At 42.8% G+C, this 21076-nt stretch overlaps 1 protein-coding gene across 5 annotated transcripts in view; it reads left to right on the forward strand.

The window, feature by feature from the left end:
- STK32C (serine/threonine kinase 32C) overlaps positions 1–21076 on the forward strand; it is a 309125-nt gene that overhangs the window by 240938 nt on the left and 47111 nt on the right. Inside the window, exon 1 of one of the 5 annotated variants that reach the window (XM_006136630.4) lies at positions 17636–17807. The exons of the other annotated variants lie outside the window; for them this stretch is intronic. The gene's annotated coding sequence lies outside the window, so the exon portion shown is untranslated. Of the gene's footprint in view, positions 1–17635; positions 17808–21076 lie in introns of those variants that run through there. 5 annotated transcript variants of the gene reach the window in all.

Below are 21076 nucleotides of genomic sequence, written 5' to 3' on the forward strand. Positions count from 1 at the left end.
AGGATCCAGACTCTGTGCAGTGCTGCCACTTTAAAGTACCCCTTTTTCTCCCGCTTTGCTGCCTCTATCTAATAGAGGCAGGGGGGGAGGGGGAGGACGGAGGCAGCAACTAGTCGACTCGACTATCTGATAAGTATTTGCTTGTCAATTAGTCAACTTGTCCTTAACATCCTTACTCTGCACCCATAAAACTGGAAAGCTGGGATGAGTGTTGAGCCCTTTTATAGATTTCCCAGGACAGCTACCTCAAAAAAGGGCCATATTGGGAAAACCTGAGCAGCTGGCATCTCAAAATGTTTTATTTCCTGAACTTCTATGGGCAGGAATAGGTAGACTCCATGCTTTCAATCTCCTTCTTCATCCATATGTTAACATTGTGACCATTTCTGCTTTCTCTCAAAAACAAACAGTTTACTGTCTGCTCAACTGCTTTCGGTAATGTTCATATACAATATTCAGTGAGTTATTCACACTATAGAATGCACAGATGCTCAAATACCTATACTATTGCCTGGAAATTTTTTAAAAATGTATATAATGATTATCATCGGAAACTTTTTGACTGGAATGTTTTGGTTTGGCTAAAATGCTTCATAACTTACTGATATCTTTTTCAATATTGGCCACTGTACATATTTCTGTAGCTCCCACTTCTTAACAATGCCAATGTAAGTATTGTGTTAATATGAAACAGTAGTGATTATTTGATGTAAAAAAACACCCCCAAACAATCCCCAGAAATGCAAGGGTTTTGGTTGTTTGTTTGTTTTTTCATATGGCAGGTTCCTTGTCATCAAATGGAGCTGGAGGTACAATCCAGCAAATTGTACCTAAGCACTGATGCTCATTGGTCTTTGTTTCTACCAGAAATTTCCTGGACAGGTGTTTGTTGTCCAAATGGAAATTTGTACACAGGCTATCCTGTATGTCCCTTGTCACAGATGTGGCAGCTGCAAAGGTAGTATTGTAGGTGCTCCCTGCGTTAGTCTTTAAGTTGTGACGTCCTGCTCAAATTCAGTTTGCAAATGGTTGAATAAAGATAAATTCAGAATTTAGCTGTCTGTGCCATTAAACAATGCAACCTCTCAATTGCAGTTCTTGAAAGCAAGGCTCTAACTCTCCTTCCCTGTCCCCGACTCACTTAACTCTGCCCCTGCACACCTTCTTAACTGGACTCCTGGATTTAATTTGGTCAGTGTCTGCTCCTGGCCTTTCTAGACATCTGGAGGACTATGTCTTTTTGATGGCCTACCTCAGTAGTGCTTGTCAGAATGCTGACTCCTCCAGCAAGGGGGAGAGAAGATCAGATAGATTTCCCTCACAGTCTCTCAGTCTCACATGATAATAGATTGTGGAAAAGTTATTGCCTTCTCAAAGGACTGATTCCTTAATAATTAAGTGAAAATAACTGCAGAAAATTCTGCGATGCCTGTGAAGATAAAGTTATAACAAGACTCAATGGTCATAAATTGATGCTAGACAAATTTAATCTGGAAACAGGTTTTTGGTTTTTTTAAATGGGGCAGGTAATTACCATTGGAACAACTTACCAAGAGTTTTGATGGATTCTCCTTCAATGGGAATTTTTACTCAAGACTAGGTGTTTTTCTAAAATATATGCTCTATTTCAAATTGGAAATTGTATGGCTTATTATAGACAGGTGACCAGACTAGATAATCATGGTGGTCTTTTCTGGTTTTAGAACTTATATATATCTATGAAACACTAGATCATAAGTCCTTGGCTGGTGTAAATTAACATCACCTGGATCACCTGGATCGATCGGTCTTCAGCTATCGTTAAGATTGCGCCGATCACAACACGTCCACCATTCTTCTCCTACTCTTGTCTTTCTTCTCCTCGTTCGTCCAAAACGATTAACAATGTCATCTTCCCATCTTCTTGGAGGCCGACCGGGTGGTCTTTTCTGTTCTCGCGAGTACCACTCAGCAATAATTGTGGTCCACCTGTTGTTCATGAGCCGTGCTGTGTGGCCTGCCCATCTCATTTTGTTATGTCTGCTTTCCACAATAATATCTTTCACACCTCTGATCATTTCATTTGGAATCTGATCCAGAAGGGAAATTCCCAACATAGCTCACTCCATTGCCCTTTCAGCTACCAATAGTCGCTGCTCTTCTCTCTTCGTCAGTGCCCATGTTTCGCTGCCATACAACATGGCTGGCAGCACTGTTGAATTGAAGATATTTTTACGTGTGGTCTTATCGATTTTTCCTTTGAGGACGTCCTTGATGGAATTGAATGCACACCATCCTGCCTGAATCCTTCGCGAGAGTTCTCCGTTTAGGTCTTGGTGCATATTAACTTCTTGGCCCAAATATATATACTGTTCCACTTCTTCAATTTCTTCTCCTGTTATTGTTATTCGGGCTTTTTGTAAGACGTCTGATCACATGTATTTAGTTTTGCAATGATTCATTTTCAGACCAACCTGACTGCTTTTCTTGTCAAGTCTTCGTAGCATGCTCTGCAATTGGTTGGTGCTTTCGGCAATTAATACTATGTCGTCCACGAATCTGAGATGAGATAATCGTTCTCCGTTTATGTGGACACCACTCCTCCAATTGATCTTGTTTAGAACCATTTCAACGCATGCAGTGAATAGTTTTGGTAAAATCGTATTTCCTTGCTTCATGCCTTTCTCAATTGGGATACGAAGGGGAGTTTCGAGGAAAGTAATATCTGTTGTACATCCAGTATTCGCTTCCTTCAACAAATTGATATATTGTGTGTTAATGCCCTGCTCTACGAGCGCTTTTAATATTGCGTTGAACTCGACGCTATCGAAGGCCTTTTCATAGTCGACAAAAGCAATGAAAGCAGAAGTTTATATTCCCTTGCTCTTTCTAGGAGCTGGCTAAGAGTAAATATATGGTCGATCATGCTGAAATTTCTTCAAAACCCTGCCTGCTCTCTCGGCTGTTGTTCATCCAAGCTCTGCGAAAGTCAGTTTGTTATCACCTTTGTAAAGAGCTTGTAAATATGAGAGTGTAGGCATATAGGGCGGTAATTCTTAAGATTTTCTCGATCGCCCTTCTTGTGCAGCAAGATGGTATTTGACTCCTTCCAGCTTGATGGTATTTTTCCTTCTTCAAGATATCGACTGAATCTTAAAGCGAGGGCCTTCCAAAGTTTTTCGCCTCCTGCGGAAATCATTTCTGACGTTATTCCATCTTTTCCTGCAGCTTTTCCCTTCTTCATCTGGGATAGTGTGCTTTGGATTTCGCTGATGATTATTGGGGGAACCTGTTCTTCTGACTCCTGGAGCTTTGGGAGAGGGAAGTTGATTCTTGATTTGAATAGTTCTATATAGAAGTTCTTACAGATCTCCTCCATCCCTGCTCTGTCGATTACTGTCTTTCCAACCCTGTTCTTCAATGCTGTTATGCTCAGTCTATACTGCGTCAATTCCCGCATGTCCTGAGGCTTTTCCATGATTCAGCTGTTTTGAGGAGTTTTTCTTTCCGGAAGTTCTCAAAGTCATCCTTCAGCTTTTGCCGTATAAGCTTGCATGGAGTGGAGTACTCAATGTTACTATGGGTACGTCTACACTACAGCGCTAATTCGAACTAACTTAGTTCGAATTAGTTAATTCGAACTAAGCTAATTCGAACTAACACGCCTAGAATTAAAAACTAGTTCGAATTAGCGTTTTGCTAATTCGAACTAGTATGTGCACATTAAGTGGACCCTGAACCGGGCTTAAGGATGGCCAGAAGCCGTGCCGGCAGGGCATCAGAGGAGGACTTAGAGCGTGGAGATGCTGTCTCAGGCTAGCCGAGGGCTGCGCTTAAAGGGTCCCGACCCCCACCCCGGACAGACAGTTCTCAGGGGTGCCCCGCTTGCAAAGCAGTCCTGGCTTGGAGTGCCCGGAGTACCCACACTGGGCACATCACACCACTCGGCCATCAGCCCGGCTGCACTTGCCGCAGGCTGCCATCTGGGGAGAGGGGGCAATTGGGGGGCTGCAGGAGAGCTTCCCCCCCCAGAAGCCCGCAGAGCCAGCCCAGTCCTCCCCATCGGGGGCTCGTGCCCCATTCCTCCCTCACCTCCTTCCACTTACCCTTCCCTAGCCCCTTTTCTTGATGTACAAAATAAAGGACAATTGTGTTAAAAAATGGAATCTGTCTGTATTGAACAAAACTGGGGGAGACTGGGAAAAGGAGGTGGGAGAGGGGAAGAGAGAGGGTGGGAGAGGGGAGGGCAACTAAAATGATCAGGGGTTGGGAACAGGTCCCATATGAAGAGAGGCTAAAGAGACTGGGACTTTTCAGCTTAGAAAAGAGGAGATGGAGGGGGGACAGGATAGAGGTCTCTAAAAGCAGGAGTTGGGTGGGGAGGGTGCATACAGAAAAGTTCTTCATTAGTTCCCATAAAGAAGGACTAGAGGACACCAAAGGAAAGGAATGGGTAGCAGGCTTCAAACTAGTAAGAGAAAGTTGTTCTTCACAAAGCAAAGAGTCAACCTGTGGAACTCCTTGCTGCAGGAGGCTGTGAAGGCTGGAACTAGAACAGAGTTGAAAGGGAAGTGAGATCAAGTCATGGAGGTTGGGTCCATGGAGTGCTATTAGCCAGGGGGTAGGAGTGGTGTCCCTGCCCAAAGTTTGTGGAAGGCTGGAGAGGGATGGCACGAGACAAATGGCTTGGTCACTGTCTTCGGTCCATCCCCTCCAGGGTCCCTAGGGTTGGCCGCTGTCGGCAGACAGGCTACTGGGCTAGATGGACCTTTGGTCTAACCCAGGACGGCCATTGTAAGCTCAGGGCTCAGGGTCGGGGGTCTCAGTGGACCCCCTTGATTTTCATGCACACCTGCTCCTGGGTGGCCAGGCTGGCAGCTCTCCTGCCCTAGCTGGCCACTTTCCTGTGCCTAGTGCGGAGATCGTGGACAAGGTCCACGATGTCTGCACTAGCCCAGGCAGGTGCCCGCCTCTTGCAGTCCCGGGCAAGCTCCCGGGAGCCGCCAGCCTGGTCCCGGGAAGAGGGGGAAGGCTGGGGGGCATCGGGTGGGTGGCTCGAGCCGTACCAGGTGCAGGGTCTGCTGGCTGGATGCTGGCAGGCTTGCACCTGGCACGGGCACCGTAGCCAGCCCGTGCCCCTTTAAGGGGTCCGGGGCCGGGAGGGGGGCAGTAGAGTTTCCCTGGTGTTGGCCAGAGTGGCCACCTGGGGATGGCTAGCCTCCCACTAGTTCGAATTAAGGGTCTACACAGCCCTTAATTCGAACTAGTAAGTTCGAACTAGGCTTAATCCTCGTGGAATGAGGATTACCTAGTTCGAACTAAGCGCTCCGTTAGTTCAAATTAAATTCGAACTAACGGAGCGCTAATGTAGCGCCTATGAAAGTTAGTTCGAACTAACGGACGTTAGTTCGAACTAACTTTGTAGTGTAGACATACCCTATCAGAGCTCCTTTTCATGTTTCTCCGCTTCTCCAACAGGCTTTTCATTTCCTTCGAGATTCTTCCCTTTACCTTCTTCGACTTTTCAATTTCAGTTGCTTTTAAGCAACGTCTCAGCTTGTCAGCAAAAATACTATAGTCCTCATCACACTTTTCCGTCTGGCTCCAGTCAAACCCAGAAATTGCTTTCTTCGGCTTTGCTTCATCGAATGTCTTCGGCCGCTGTTTCCTATTTGCCAACTGTAATGCCTTCTTTTCCACCACTTCGTCGAAAATCAACTTCACTCTAAGCAAGTGATGGTCACTGCCGATGTTGAAAGGCTGCACCACAGAGACGTCTTGAACAATGCACCTTTTATTGCCTAAAATATAGTCGATTTCATTCTTGCTCTTCGCATTTGGTGCGATCCACGTCCACCTTTTTGTGATCTTCTTTTTATACCAGGTGTTTGCCACATACAGTTCTTTCATTTCTGCCATCGCTACTAATCTTTCTCCTCTTTCATTCCTTTCACCACTGCCATATCTCCCTACAAACTTTTCGCCAGCTTTCCCTCATCCAACCCTGGCGTTAAAGTCTCCCATTGTGACAGTGTAAGTGGACTTTTGCGCAAGGGCTCTTTTGAGCTCTCAGTAAAATTCTTCCACTTCTTTGTCCTCACTTGCACTTGTGGGGGCATAGGCCTGGATGACCTTGAGGGTAGCCTTTGACTCTATCTGAAGATGAAGCACATCAATACGTGATGATTTTAGCTGGCATGATATAACTTTCAAAGACCAGTCCTTACTGATGATAAATCTGACTTCCCCAAAGTTTCTAGCACCAGCTCCCTTTCCAAGCCTCACAGCGCTTCCATCCTTCCAATTGACTTCCATCTCCTTCTTTCGTTGGGTTTCGCAGACACCGAGGATGTCACATCTTATCCTTTTCTTTTCCTCCATCAGATGGTTTAACATTTCCTCCCTCACCAGCGACCTACAATTGTAAGTACACACAGCGAGGGTTGTCCTCTTCCATGTTGGCCTAGCACCTGACATTTTTTTTTGTTGACTTCTCGTCACTCAATTTCCACTCCGCCACTGTGGAATGGTTCGATGACACTCAGGGGACTAAAACCCATTTACTCGTGTTGTTTTATCCATTGACTTCAAAACATCCCACTGTCTAGGTGGGCAGGCATGCGTACCTCCTCAAACTTAGCGAGCCTCCAACCTCTAAGGATAGGGAAAAACTGAGAGAGCAATCCCCTTCCTGGATTGGATAGTCTGGCACCTTTGTAGCATGGCTAGACCTATCAGGGCATACGTCCTGCTACCATAGCTGTCAGATGGCCAGGGTCACCGCTGCACCACAATGAGGTGTTGAAGTAGGATTTTGCAGCGGAAATTAACATAGCAGCAGACAAAAAAGTAACAGAATGTTGGGAATCATAAAGAAAGGGATAGATAAGACAGAAAATATAATATTGCCTCTATATAAATCCATGGTGTGCCAACATCTTGAATAGTGTATTGCAGACATGGTTGCCCCATCTCAAAATGCCCCTCTTTTCCCTATATGACAGGCTTCTCCCATGACGCATCTGCAGTCATATGACTTTCATGATGTCATATGGAGAAGCTGGAGAAGACATCCTAGTTTCCTTATGAATAATATAGTCCAGTCAGGGAACCTGGACAATAGGGGTGTTTCTACACTGGACCATAGGTAGAAATAAGACACACAATTTGAGTGTATCTTTTCAATCTTATTTCAAAACAGATTATTTCATAATTTGGTGCTATCTATACAGTGCCAAATTTTGAAATAACCCACTATTCTGAAATGACCCTTACATTGGAATGAGGTTTACAGGGATGTCGGAATAGTGAGCCTGAAATAAGAGTCTTGCTGTTATGATGGCGGATACTATTTCGGGATACTCCAGTATCCCAAAATAGTGGTGCTGTGTAGACATAGCCTAGGAGAGAATAGAGAAAAACAGCAGCTCCCATGATGCATTGCCCCACAACGGAGAGATGCAATTTAATGTTGAAATGATTCCTAATGAAAGATTTTGGGGGTAGTGAAAGTGATGATTTTGATATAGATAAAGTATACCCAAAACATAATATTGTTGTTTCAGTTTTCCAATGGAAAAATAAAAAGCTTTCCTATTAGAAAATAGGAATTTTATTTGAAAAACTGAAGTTACCAGTGGACGTTTTTGATTGAATGGAAAGTGCATTTTCCATTGAAAAATTACTTTGACAGAAGAATCCCAGCCAGCTCTAATACTGAGAGAATGAGTATTTCCCATTGTTTGTTCTGCATTTGTGAATTCTTGGTGGTGTATCTTTCATTATTATCCTGTCTCATTATCATTTCCATTCCAACTTTCATAATCTTAATTACCTCAATCAAGTCCTCTCCGATTTTGCATAATCCTGATTTATGTTCAGTCAATCAGCTAGAAATGTGTGTGACGAGAATGCATTCAGAGAAATGGAACAATTTGCTGCCTATTTTAATTTACCAGCAGAACTGTTAAAGATGGAGCAAGTGGGAAGAACTAGTCAAAAATCTGATATTTTTATAACAGCATCTGTAATGCATAATCTTCAGTAACCTATATCAGATCTGTTGTACTCTCATTAATATAACACCTTGCAAGTTCCTCGAGTACATGGAAAATAGTCAGCAATTTTGTTGTTTTTTAATTTTAAAAGGTAACTAAATTATTTCAGCTTTTACTATTACTCATCATAGGCTCTGATTCAGAAAAGCATCCTGTTAATGAAAGCCCTTAAGCATGTCCGTAAATCCCAATGTAGCCAATGGGTTTAAACACAAGTTGAAGTGAAACAAAGGCTTCAGTATTACATTGAGTAGAAATGATTTAAGCACATGCTTAAATGCTCACTTGAATCAAGGCCATATTACCCACTGATTAGTCTACATGGGTATGTCTACACTACCCCGCTAGTTCGAACTAGCGGGGTAATGTAGGCATACCGCACTTGCAAATGAAGCCCGGGGTTTGAATTTCCCGGGCTTCATTTGCATAAGCGGGGAGCCGCCATTTTTAAAACCCCACTGGTTCGAACCCCGTGCAGCGCGGCTACACGGGGCTCGAACTAGGTAGTTCGGACTAGGCACTAGGAACGAGGTGTACCGGTAGTTCGGAATAGGAACCCTAGTCCGAACTACCTAGTTCGAGCCCCGTGTAGCCGCGCTGCACGGGGTTCGAACTAGCGGGGTTTTAAAAATGGCGGCTCCCCGCTTATGCAAATGAAGCCCGGGAAATTCAAATCCCGGGCTTCATTTGCAAGTGCGGTATGCCTACATTACCCTCCTAGTTTGAACTAGGAGGGTAGTGTAGACATACCCCATGTTTGTAAAGGTTTGGTGATCAAAACTGGACGTGATTCTCCAGGAAGCATGCACTGGTTTGATGTAATACATTCTAAGAGGCTATATATTATTTCTTATCTTTAAACACTGTGGGGCTTGATCCTACATTTAAGTCACTGGGAAAATTTACATTGACTTTAATGATGTAGGATCAGTGCCCTTGCACATATCTTTTATTAACATCTGCAGAATGACTCGCTCCTTCAGAATGTATTCTTTTACTGAGTTGATCTCGTAAGTCTAGAGGCCATCAATACATGAGGGCTGCATCTAGATTGGCATGATTTTCCGGAAATGTTTTTAACGGAAAAGTTTTCTGTTAAAAGCATTTTCAGAACAGAGCGTCTAGATTGGCACAGACGCTTTTCCGCAAAAGCACTTTTTGCGGAAAAGCGTCCGTGCCAATCTAGATGCGCTTTTCCACAAAAAAGCCCCGATCGCGAAAATGGCGATCGGGGCTTTTTTGCGGAAAACAAATCTGAGCTGTCTACACTGGCCCTTTTGCGCAAAAGCTTTGCGCAAAAGGGACTTTTGCCTGAACAGGAGCAGAATAGTATTTCCGCAAGAAGCACTGATTTCTTACAGTAGGAAGTCAGTGCTTTTGTGGAAATTCAAGTGGCCAGTGTAGACAGCTGCCAAGTTTTTCCGGAAAAGCAGCTTATTTTCTGGAAAAACTGGCCAGTCTAGACACAGCCGAGAAGTTTGGAGCTAGTTTTTTCCTATTATTTCCAAGTTTCAAGTCAATAATGAGGCTTATTGTTGTGAAGTGGAGATCACAACTCACCTGGGAGAGTCAGCAAAGAATTTAACAAAGAAACAGAAGAAAAATCATTTAAATAATCTTCTATTGTATACAGGTTTGGTATGTGAGCATCTTCCCGTAGTGCATTAAGTAATGTGACTACCATCTGTCTCATCTGGTTTATTCTTTCTCTCCTCCTCTCCCCAGGGAGAGAACTGTGTTATTTTGCTTTGGTGGGTTTTCTTTAATGTACATGCTGCTGTGTGTTTATATTAGAGCAGACAAGGTTGAATTGTGCTTTGCCTTGCACTTAGTACAGAAGGTGATGAGGTTTTTTATAGTCTTTAGTTCCTGGGGAGTTCATTTCATACTCTAGACCTGCCTCCAAGAAAGCTCTGTCCTTGCACAGATGAGCTTTATCCTTATTGTAGAAAGTTCCATTGTTTCTGAAACACAGAGTTATGGACTGTGATCTGACTATCTGAAATTAACTCTCTGAAGTCATAGGAAAATTATACTTGAATATATAGAGAAATATTAAAATAAGCTTAGTGAAATTCAGGAATGATAGAATTTGAAAGCACATTTTCATAATCATCCATGTTAATGTCAGTCAGACTTTTTATGCAGGTGAATAGTTATGCATAGGATGATTATTTAGGCTTTATTCTGAGGAATGGTTGGAACATTTTGTTGATGTTATTCCAAAGACTTCAGCTTGAGACAGACATGAGGTAGAGAAATTTCAGCCCAAATGGTTAAAGTATGGCACTGTTATAAGCAACTGAAAAGAGGAGCTGTGGTAGAGTGCTGTGCTAGCAAGTGAGCCAGCCCTCCCTCCCTCAGGGTATGTCTACAGTATCAACTAGATACCCACAGCTGGCCAACGTGAGCTTAAGGGGTTCAGGCTGTAGAGTTATTTCATTGCTGAGTAGATTTCTGGGCTTGGATAGGAGCCAGTGAGCTAAGACCCTCCCACCTTGCAGAGTCCTAGAGCTGGCAGTCTACCTAGCAATGAAACAGCCCTATAGCCCAAGCCCCTTGACCCTGAGTCAGATCACATGGACCAGCTGTGGGCAGTTAATTGCTGTGTACTCATACCCTTAGGTATAAGTTAGTTCCCCTGGAGTAAGGTGTTTGGGGGGGACTGTGAGGGAAAACTTTGTTCCTCTCTGTGGAAATGGGCAAAACCACCATAAACCCTTGGCTACACAGGACCATATTGCTTGTGGGAATATAAATATAAGACTCAGAGGGCATGGGGGGGATGGAGTATGCCTTGTTACATGTTCTTATAATGTAAAGTGTTGGGCAACTCTAGCTATGTGCATCACTACGTGTGCTGTCTGTAGGGTTACCAGGTAGTCATAAAAAAAATACCGGACACGCTTCATGGGGAGAGGGGGGAGGGACCGGCCGGGAGGGGAGCAGTGTTGGCCGGGAGGAGGGGGGAGGTGATGGGAAACAGAACTAACGGGAGGGCAATTGGGCTGGCCAGGGGATATAGGGGGGCCGACAGGAAGCAAGGCTGGTCGTGGGGGGGGGAGTGATCGGGAGGAACGGGGCTGGCTGCAGGATATTGGGGGGGAGGGGTGGCTGGCAGGGGTGGAGCTGGCTGGGAGAGCTCAGGAGGAGGAGGAGGGGAGAACTAGCCACTGGAAGCAGGGTTGGTGGGGGGTTCAGTGGGTCTGGCCGGGTAAGATCTGGAGCAGGAAATGGCCAGCGGGAGGCAGAGCTGGTGGCGGGGTGGAGGACTGGCCGAGGAAGACTGGGAGGAGAAGTCGAGGAGAATCAACCAACCGGCCGGCTAGGAGAGGGTGGGGGAGTGAATCAGCTGGCAGGGAGCAGGACTGACCCGGGCTGTGCAGATCTCAGGGCGCTCCCATCCCGTGCGAGTCAGTCCGGCTGTGGCTCTACCACGCGCTTGATTGGCGCACAGGAGCATGGACTGGGCTGCCCCTCCTCCTCCTTACATTCAACCAGGGCTCCCAGCACTGATCGCGCCCCGCCTCGCAGTCACTCCCCCCGCCCCCTCCAGGCTTCTGTCCAGCACCCAATCGGAAAACCAAGACATATCGGACATTGCACATGTCCGGTATTTTCTGGATTTTTTTACCAGACAAAGGGCCCAAAATCCGGACTGTCTGGTAGAAAACTGGACACCTGGCAACCCTAGCTGTCTGTAATAGGGTAAAGTTAACCTCACCAAATGTACATTTTAAAGATGGAAAAATATTCTTTGAAGATACTGAACTATAACAATGTTCAAAAATAACTAAGTTCGTGGAGGATAGGTCCACCTATGGTTTTAGCCAGGATAATAGTAATTGTGTACATAGCCTCTGTCCGATAGAAGCTGAGAATGAGCAACAGTGATTACCTGTCCTATTCATTCCCCCTGGGGCACCTGGCACTGGCCACTGTTGGAAAACAGGATACTGGGCTAGATGAACCTCTGTTCTGACCCTGTTCTTATATTCTAGAATGAATGTGGGTGGTATGGTGATAAATGAGTAGTAAGCCTGCCTGATGCTTCCTCATATCTTGAAAACACAAAGCAACTCTTTGAAGTCCTTTTAACTTTTTCTATTGAACAAATCTTAAGGCAGCATAGACACAAACCACTGATGGTAATTACAGTGAGATAAACAAGCTGAAATAGAGTCACTATTTATTCATCCCTGCACAGATAATGGTCAGGATTCGTTAACAAAAAACAATTTTCCAAACTATCTCAAGGTCAGTATTAACCCAGCAGGACAATAAACTGTGATATTGACCCAAACCTGAATTCAGTATAGGGAAAATCTAGCCCCTATCACATGGAGAGGAATTGTGCTGCCCAAGTAGTATGGTTCCACTGTTCAAAGGGGTAGACTGGAGATAGAGGGATGCTGTGAAGAGGGAGGAAGTGGGGCCTACATAGACTTGGGCAAGAGAAGAGAAAGTGAAGAAGAATCCACTACTATGTGGATCCTTCTTTTATTCCCACCACTGGCCATTCTGAAAAGAGATTTTTCTCTCCTACTTTGTATACCTGAAATAACTTCTTGACTCTGGTGCTGGGCTCAGTATTTTAACCTATACAAAAGATTCCATATGTATTATTAGAAAAAAATAAGCAACTGTGACATTTCAAGCTGAATTCTGAGGCACTTGAAAGCAATGGTAAAAACTGTGCTGACGAGAACAGAGTGCATTCTGTTCCATCATAGTGGTTTATTTGTATGTTATCTGTAGGTTAATCTAGTAATTTAAAAAAACAATTGATATCAAAGGTGACTTTGACATCACATTAAATGGACAAAAGGCCAAGGAACAAATTCAACTGTTGCTCTGACCAGTATAAATCTGGAGTAACCTTACTGGGCTTGATTCAGCCTTAATAGATGAAAATCCCTGTGCCCTGGGTAGTTCCATTTGCCCCATGGAAGGTCTGAAGTGTTAGCACTGATGCTCCCTCCTTAGGTTCTGGTTGGAGAGAATAGGTTTAAAGTATCACTGGGTACGGTCTATGATCTGCCGATGGAAACAATGCATTACCAGTCATTTTAGCCATTTGCTTTCATTGTCAGCATCCCCCTACATTCAATGCAGTTCCAGCACCAGCCCTGCATTGGAATAGGCAACATGGCATCTATGCTGCTTTGGCATCCTCTCTTGTCTCGATAGGTTTTCCATATCTTGGGTCCACAATCTGCAGTTTGCCAGCAGAAATCCAAGAGTAAATCTCCTTGACCTAAGTGTTAAAAATTTGTACCACAGTAAACTGGAATAAAATTTGGCTCTGGTTCTTTGTCATTTAGGTTTCAGATTTTTTATGTCAGAGGTGAACAGTTGCTAATGCTAGCTATAGATCTCTGCTCTAAAACAAATAAGTGAAATCCAAGTTTGAATATTAAAAGTTGCTGATGGCTGTCTGCCGAAGTCAATAAAACTTTTGTGTATAAGAACTGCCATGCGTTATGTTGTCTTTCAAAAGTAGAAGTCATCAACAGGTTGAAAGAAAGAAAGAAAGAAAGAAAGAAAGAAAGAAAGAAAGAAAGAAAGAAAGAAAGAAAGAAAGAAAGAAAGAAAGAAAGAAAGAAAGAAAGAAAGAAAGAAAGAAAGAAAGAAAGAAAGAAAGAAAGAAAGAAAACTTCCCCTCAGATTTCAAAAACAAAAGGAAGATCAGTTGTGGCTATCTGCATCAAATGTGACGGTAATTTGCAGAGAAGTGCAGGATCATGAGTGTCTTAATTTGGAATGGCATCTGAATTTGCAGAAGGAAAAAAAAGATTATACAGCAGAGATCAAGCAATTAATCTCAAATATTTGATCTGCCTCATGGACATTGTGTAGAATACAAAATACTTGCTTTAGTTTCAGCCCATTGACAAATTTGCTGTTCCAGTATAATTAGTTTGAGAAAACTTAGGATACATTATTAAATGATTAGATGACCTTTAATCTAAGTAGGTATTTTAGCACACTGCAAACCATCAAGGCAAAAGAGTTATATTTCTAGAGAAAAAAAGTCAAAGTCTACTTTTTATAAGTAATTGGCTGGTAAATAGTACTGAAAAAATTCAGGCATCCGCACAAGCACTGAGAGAAAGAAAATATACTGAACATCCTGCGTGGATAAAAGAAAAACAATAACAACAAAAACTTCCCAGAAATTTCCACAAAAAGACTACACAAAAAGGCAAGGGCAGGACAAGGAAATAACTCATCATGCATTTGGGGGCATCTGATAGTCCTTTGTTCCTAATCCTATAAGCCTTCTGGGGTGTGTCTAAACTACATGGCTCCATCAATGGAGCCATGTAGATTAGGCTGATCGGCAAAGGGAAATGAAGCCGCAATTTAAATAATCGCGGCTTCATTTAAACCCCTAGAGAAAGAAGGCTGATGCTGCATCTGGATTTCAGTTCTCCATATCCTTCCTCCTCATTCATGCCAGGATTGTGGGAGGAATTGGAAAACATTCTTGCACTCATTGCAGTAGCTCTGTGAATAACCTGGGCAGAAAAAAAGATCCCATAATTCCTAATAAGAGCCTCTGAGGGACCATAGTGCTGAAGATTATGGGCTTTCTATCTGCCACTGCTCACTTGTCAGCTTAATGACAAATGTGTGTTTCCACCCACCTCTGGGCTTGAGCAAGACCATGTAGATTTTTTATTCCTTTTAGACCTATGCACCAAACACCCACACAAGCCCCATTTTGAGAACATACGTGGGATTTAAATGGTGCATAGGTCTCATTTTGGCAAGTTTCACCCAGACAGTTTGCAGGACTAGGTTTATCTCTAGCAATAGGGGTTGAATCAGTCAACAATTCATCACTATCAACCATTATGCATTCATCTGCTCCTAATATTGGTTTTCTTTTTATTTTAAATTTCAAGTGTCACAGCCCTGGTCAAACTGCCCTCGTTGGTCACTAGCTAGGCTGATGTGTTTGGGTCCTACACACTGGACCTGTGTGCTTTGCAGCTTTCTGAGCCGAGGCCAGACATTGCTTCTAACTGTAGGTTTCCAGGCCCCTGCCCCTCTTTCTGAGAACTGGGATTCCATGGTCCAGGTGCATTGGGTCTAAAACTAGCATTAGTTCTACAGACTTCCCAGTTACTTAAGCACATCCCTTCCCAGGCTCCAACCTTGTGGACACTCCATTTTACAGTTTACTTCTTCAGGGACACATGACAGTTGAAACAAAAAGACACAGGCTTTGTGCAAGGTTTCTTCCCCAGTCTCTCTTCACTTGAGACAACACAAGAGATAAATAGCTGTATGCTGTCCCCGGCCTGAATTTTCTCATCAGTCTTGAGCATTGTTTGAATCTAGACAGAAACCTCAGTGGTGTTCAGGATCCCATGCAGCTCATGACTTCTCCTCCAAAACGAACTCTGACCTGACTCTTGCAAGCAGTTTTTTCTCAATCTGGTTTCTTCTTATTTTCTGTCAGGTGACCCCTTAAGTCAGGCTCAGCTCCTCCTCCTGTCCAACTACTTGGAATTTCAAAATAAGGTAGGGAAAAGACAGCAGAGACGGCAGAACAATCTTACAATGAAAATGAAATTTGTGAAGTCCGAAATATCCCACTTGCAGATATACCCCATAACAGTACTGGAGCTCACATTAATCATGGGAGTTAGGACAGTAGGTGACCTTTCCTAATAAGAACAGAGGCATCTAAAAGTAGCCATTACATTTCACAGAAGCCCCTGGTTCATAATCTTGAACAGAATTCATAAATTGAACATAGATTCTCCAGATTAGCACACCAAGCTGTGATCTGGTGTTTGCAATTCTGTATGTTGTCTGTGAATCAGTCATCATCTGGCAAAAATAAATAATAATGAGCTCATTTCACTAACAATAAATTTATAATTATGCCAGCTGCTCAGGCTATAAAAGCTTCTCTTTGTCCTTCATAATAAAAAAGGTAAAGCTATCCTTTTTGTTAAACGTTTTGATTTCCAGATACTAAAAGAAAGCTGAGTGAACTTGATTTGCATTTCAGGATGGCAAAATCTCTTCTTGATTTCTAAGATCTTTGATATTTGTCTGTGAGGGCAATACAAAGCTTCACTACTGCAGCAGGAACTACACAAAGTGCAGGGTTCATTGGCATGCAGGAAGAGTTCATTTTTCCGAAGGTGCAGCATGTGCTTTCACCATGACTACCCAGCTATGCTATCTGCATTAAAAGAGCCATGACCCTGCATCCTCCCTGTGTACTCCAGATGTCTGTTGCCCCAAGGGTATGCCAATAAACAGACTCCCACATATAGCTATTGTTTTGTTGTATCCTTGTTCTCCACTGTCTACTGCCTATCTGTATCTGCAGTTTCCTGTTGTTTTCTTAGATTATAAACTCTTCAGGGAAGGTTCAGAAGTAGCCGTGTTAGTTTATTTTAGCAAAAACAACAAGGAGTCCGGTGGCACATTAAAAGCTAACAATTTTATTATGGTATAAGCTTTCATCAATCACTTCATCAGATGCATGAAGTGAAAGAAAAAGAAACAGATAGTAGTGTTACATTAGAGTTAATTGAATCAGGGTTGATGTGGGTACGCTGGTGAGGATATCTAACGTGGAAAATTACTTGTAATGAGAGAGTTATTCCCAAGCCCTATTTGATCCATTCTGACGGTGTCAATTTTGCATATGAATTCCAGATCAACAGTTTCACATTGTTTTTGAAGTTGTTTTGTGTGGGGATGGTAACTTCCAAGTCTGTAACTGTGTGTCCAGGGAGGTTAAAATGTTCTCCTACCTGTTTTAGTATGTTGCCATTCTTGATGTCTGATTTGTGTCCACTTATTTTATTGCATAGATACAGTTCGGTTTGTACAATGTACATGGCAGAGGGGCATTGCTGGCACATCATGGCATATGTCACATTAATATATGTGCAGGAGAACAAGCCTTTGTTGGTATGATGATGTAACTAAGGTAGATGTATAGACAGAGTTGGCACTGCGGTTTGTTGAAAGGATTGTTTCCTGGGTTAGTTTCTGTTCTGGGGTGTATGGTTGCTGATGAGTATGTGTTTCACATTGAGGGGTTGTCTGTAAGCAATGACTGGTCTGCCTCCCAAGGTCTGTCAGAGCAAGCGATCATCATCTAGGATGCACTGTAGATCCTAGATGATGTGTTGTAGAGGTTTTATCTGGGAATTGTAGACCATAGCCAGTGATTTTCTGTTGTTTTCTTTGTTGGGTCTGTTCTGTAGTAGGTGACATCTAGATACAGTAAAACTCTGATAGTCCAGCATCCAACTGTTCAGCACTCCCTATACTCCGGCATCAAAATGCCAAGCACTCCTGACGAGCTGATTAAAAAGCCTGCCGCTCAGCACACGTGCTGGCCGTAACTAGACGGAACATAAGGTTGGGGGGGGGGGGAGAGAGTGGGACACATGCTGGCTGTAACCAGGCAGAGCATAAGGTTGGGGGGGGGGGAGTGGGATCGTATTACAGTATGGAGAAGAGCATTTTGCTTCAGCGAAGGGGAAAGGGGAGGGAAGGGGAGAGGGAGGAGGATCAGGTTACAGCACAGAGGAGACGGGAAGAGGAAAGGGGAGGGAAGAAGGAGGGAGATTGTATCCTGGCCAGCTGTTAAGCCGTGCAGTTGTACCGGACCTCCTGATTCTCCGGCAAATCTGATAATCCGGCACCACCTAGGTCCAAAAGGTGCTGGATTATCGGAAGTCTACTGTACTTGCCTGGCCCTGTCAATGTGTTTCTTCACTTCCCTGAGTGAGTATTGAAGTATTAAGAATACTTGATAGAGATCTTGTTGGAGTTTTCCTCTGTCTGAAGGATTGGAGCAAACACAACCATATCTTAGGCCTTGGCTGTAGACAATGGATTGTGTAATGTGTGCTGGAACAAAGCTGGAGGTGTGTAGGTAAGTATACCGGTCAGTAGGTTTCCAATATAGGCTGGTGTTCATGTGACCATCACTAATTTGCAGGACTAAACTGTTGCTCTGAGGCACAGCCCTATAATACCTCATGTTAAGATAGGAATCTGGGAGCAGGACTGCCAAGAGAAATTTTGACTGGTTCAGCATCTGTTCTTTATATGGTGGCCTGGGAGCTCACGCTGGCATGGCAGCTCACCTTAAATGGGTGCAGTGTCTATTCCCCTCTATTCCCAGCCAGCACGTTTGGCCACTGTAGAGAGTGGGGTGAGGATCATAGCCTTTGCTTCCCCACTCATGAGGAAAGTCTATTGATGTTGAGGGCATAAGTCCCTGTTTCCCTAGCCATTATGCACCAGGCTTCTCTGCAGGGACACACAGTAGGGGAAGCTCCTTAAAATTTCTCTTCCCCTCTGCTCCCTCCCAAAAATGTGACTGGACCATGGCATTAACTTGGCATTTTCCTAGTAATTCTGGAGTCTCCACAGTATTGCCTTTCTGTGCAAGCTCAATAGCTTTGCCTGCAATTTAAAGTATAACCAGATTGCTGTTCAAGCTGCATCAGTTCATGTACCCAGTATACTTGACATTTGGACATTTTGTTGATTATCTCAGAAGCGTTAAATGAATGCGTTCGCTGTCTGCGCTAGAGAATGGAAACTTTTGACAGCGAAACCATGGGGAGAGCTTCACAGTAAAAAGTCAGCAAAATTAGACTTGTGTGAAAGATCAAAAGTGGCAAAGAGAAGCATTGCAGTGTCTGTCTTGGAATAGAGAAAGAAATCGTGCTAATGGATAAAATGTCTTAGGCATGAAATAAAAATCATACATTACATATGGCTCTCTGTCTGCTTCTAATGATAAAGGCAAACCAGGGCCTGTTTAGTGATGACCAACTGATGTCACTGGTGGTTCACTAGGGCTATGTCTACACAGCAGCGTTATTTCAGAATAACTGACGTGTGCATCTACACACAAGCATTTATTTCGAAATAATGTCGAAATAATGTCCAGATGCGGGACTTCTTACTCTGACTCATGTAACCCTCATTTTTCAAGGATTAAGGGAAGTTGGAGGAAGAGTGCTTTATTTTGAAATAACTGCTGTGTAGATGTGCCCAAAGTTGAAATAAGCTATTTCGACTTAAGATCTGCAATTAGTGTAGCTCAAGTTGCGTAGCTTATTTTGAGTTTAGCCCTGCTGTTTAGACGTATCCTAGAGGAATTTGGACAAAAAGATTCAAAACACTTTGCAAACATTAATTATAACCATAGTCTTGAAGGTATGTGTTGTTATCCCTCTTTTAAAGACAGGGAAACTTAGCAAAAGAGTTTGCATAACTGTACCAATATAACACCAGAGTTTTGATGTTCCTATTCCACAGTCTGCTGCTCAGAATTACTTGTCTATCAACTCTCCTAGAAGATTGTTATTGGACATACTGGAATATAAATTTCTATTGTACCTAAATGTTGAAGCTTAAAAAGAACAAACCATATAAATTATTAACGGATTTAGTTAAAAAGTGCACCAAATATCTGTAAGAGGTTTTATGGAATATAAAAACTTCATTAAATATCCAAGTATTACAAAATATATTTTCAACCTACATTAGTTCTGTTTTCTCAAAATCATAGCAGCTCCTTGAGCAGAGCTGCCAGTTGTGCAAGGTGCCTACTAAGTTTTCTTTTCCTTCCATATAGTCCCTATTTCTTTTAAGAAGGTTCCATTTCAGAGAAGAGAATTTGCAAGTCAGTATTTTAGATATATGTATTTAAGACCTTCTTGGCAAATAATTACTGCATTCTACTCCTAATACTGTAGGATGCATAAAGGACTCTGGAAACATTTTGATAAACTTTAGTAGCAGCTGTTCCTTCTAATCTTTTCCATCCATTCACAGATTTTTTCCATCCATTTGAAGAATAATGTTTATGTGCATGACAGCACGTGCACCACCAGTCGAAACAAAAAAAACGTAGCTGCGTGTGCTCTGGTAATCATCTGGGTGGAATTTTAATCTCTTCTGAGTGGCCATGCAAGTGCACACCTTACAGGGAACACTGGGTTTCCATGTATTCTGACCTATTCACACTTTAAAAGTTACTTGCCTGAAGAAATAGAATCATTTGGAAAGAGAAGTCAACCGACTTTTTAAAGCACTACATGGCTCACTGATCCCTGCCTATATATCAGTAAACTTCAATATATTTTAGAATACAGACTTATTCTGTCCCAGTTTGAGCTGAAAAATAGTGTGTCAGTTGCTGTCAATGGGAATGCAAGACATTGTCATTGTCCAGAGTCCCATAAAGTGAGATAGAAATGGGAGATGTGAATTCGTATTTTCTTTCCTGAATAGTAAATGTAATTTCATCTTCCAATCCGTTATCCTTTTTCATGCAATAGAAGTGAAGGCAGCTATATATGAACCATTTGGCAGCAGCTGAATGTTCAGGTTATTTGGGGCTCTAATAAATCTTTTATATGAAAAGTCTTGAGCAAACTACTACCAGCTGATCCCTGTCTTCTGCATTCTGAATCTAGCAGAATTACATACAGTTTTTCTAATGACCATATTTAATTGCTGAAAAATTGTCTCTATGCAATAAGGGAAGATATTTTTGGGGAATTAGGGCAGTACCTCCCCTTTCTTCTGTCTTCCATTGCTGTGCAGTATAATAGAGATAAGATAGTCTTGATAATGGATCTCAAATTAATTTAAAGATACGGTAACTTATATACAAAGTAAATTCTGTGCATTCTTGTACTATAGACAGGACTCTTGGCAAGCAGAGAAATAAAAAAGAAAATATACGTGTGGGGGTGTATATATTTATGTATATGCTACATGTCTGTGTGATCAGAGAAATCTTGTAACAGATTCATGTGGGGGACGTAGATGGCAATCCTAGGAGCTGCCAGTGACTGAATTAGCCATAGGCATAAATTAGAGAAGCATCAAAACCTTCCTATTAGCCATAAAAGCCATTATAATAATAAAACAGTGCAGTCAGTGCTGGATAAAATTTTGTCCTCTTGCTTCTTAGGGGCCCAATCCAATCCCTCTTAAAGTCAATGGAAAAAACTGCCATTGACTTT

This window comes from Pelodiscus sinensis, chromosome 8 (genome assembly GCF_049634645.1).
Source record: "Pelodiscus sinensis isolate JC-2024 chromosome 8, ASM4963464v1, whole genome shotgun sequence".
Taxonomy (NCBI): Eukaryota; Metazoa; Chordata; order Testudines; family Trionychidae; genus Pelodiscus; species Pelodiscus sinensis.